Source organism: Nanorana parkeri, unplaced genomic scaffold (assembly GCF_000935625.1).
Source record: "Nanorana parkeri isolate BGI_ZX_2015 unplaced genomic scaffold, ASM93562v1 scaffold586, whole genome shotgun sequence".
NCBI lineage: Eukaryota > Metazoa > Chordata > Amphibia > Anura > Dicroglossidae > Nanorana > Nanorana parkeri.
The window spans coordinates 207,605-209,390 of record NW_017306854.1 but is presented as its reverse complement, the minus strand read 5'-3'; positions in this window follow the sequence as shown (position 1 = coordinate 209,390).

The window sequence follows — 1,786 nt, the reverse complement described above, 5'->3', positions numbered from 1 at the left end:
GAAGACGTGCGACCGTACAGTAGAAACGGTCGCACGTCTCCGTTCACACTGCTCGATTCTCGTACGAGAATCGAGCAGTGTATGGGCACCTTAACAGCAAGCCGGCTCTGAGGATCAGGTGAGTCTAATTTTTTTTTATAATGGCACCTAGACGGAAACAAGCAGTTAACCCTTGCAGTGCGGGAGAAGAAGGATTTCTTCTTTAATTCGGATTATTTATTACAAATGTTTGTTTTTGTATCTATAATAAGGTGTGTTTTGTAATCATTGGTGTTAGTTTCAAACTTGTTAAAAATATTTACATTGAAGTTGTTTATTAATATTAGAGTCCTCTTTACAGGTCAGAAGTGATGTCAGGAAATGTCACTTTACCTGATTAGAACACAGATAAAATCCTAACCCTTATAGTGGGGCTGCCCCTGCACTGCAAGGGTTAAGGGCCCGTTATGTCTAGAAAGCTAAAGTAACAGAGTTATTCTCACCCGAACTGCGATCCCGGCTTGCTCTTTAGGTGGCCAAACACTTTACAACCCTCGCAAAACTTTTGTCTTGCAAGGGTTGTAAAGTAATTTAAAAAATGTACGATCTGCCCATCTTGGACAGGCAGATTGACTTCCGATGACTGCAATGAGGGGCGAGCTTCCGATGACTGCAAATTAAAAAAACAGAAAGGGCACTTCCCTGAAATGAGACGGGAACCTCCCTGAAATAAGGTTTTGCAGATTGGGATGTCTGCTATAAACACCTTGTTTTGATGCGCCTGGAATATATTTATCTCTATTTTAGACTCGGTATCGCAGTGGGAGGAGTCAAAGCATCTAGTCTACAAAGTTCCGCCGCTGGCCCGCCCTTCTCAGCTCCCTCTTCCATTCACAGAGCTCATATCACTAGGATCCCACATTACATCCTGGTGTATGAATTAGGGTTGCCACCTTTTCTTCAAGCGAAACCCGAACGCTCACGCGACGGGCGGACATTTTTTTGGGAGAATGAGTCGCGGCTTATTCATATGTAAATAGTGCCACCCATTCATATGTAAATATCACAGTCAAGACTATTTTTAGTGGGGGGCCAGTAGCCCCTATCTTCATTTTGGTTGCTCCTGTCTCCCTGACATCTTGTGTCCGGTTTTCTGCTGCCATGAAACCTGGACACAGCATTCAAAACCTGGACTGTCCGGGTCAATCCTGGACAGGTGGCAACCCTAGTATGAATGGAGACCAGAGCAGGTGAATGACAGAATATCTACCTCCATTCATAAAACTTTTGACTTCAGTTCTGCTTTGATCTTTACGCAGCAGAGTCTTCATATCTCATTTTTACTATAAGCCCCCACCCTTGCATTATTCTCCCCTGTGATAGAAAACCAAGCAAGGGGTACACCATAGTTTTATTTCCACGCAGCCAGTCACGTGACTTATTTCATTTCAGCGTAACCTCCCCAGCCCAGACCGTCTGCTCCGAACGCATGCGCAGTGCTCCCCCTGAAGTTCCCGGTCGCGTAAAGGTCTCTCGCTGCGCGCACGCGCGGTCTTCCCCTCTTTACGTTCAGGTGTGACAGATGCGGCTGGTGTGGGTCGCCACTGCGCAGGCGCCGCCCCTCGGCTTACTTCACGCGCCCTCTGCAGGAGGAAACCGAGGGCTTGATGTGCGCCTGCGCAGCTTATCTGGTCCATGAGATGCTCTGAAAGGGTTTCTGCACCATTCTCCCTACCTGAGATTGCTGTCTGCCCCTGCAGAAGCCGCGGCCCGGTGTCCGCAGCCTGGCAAGAGGAGTGGCCCCTGG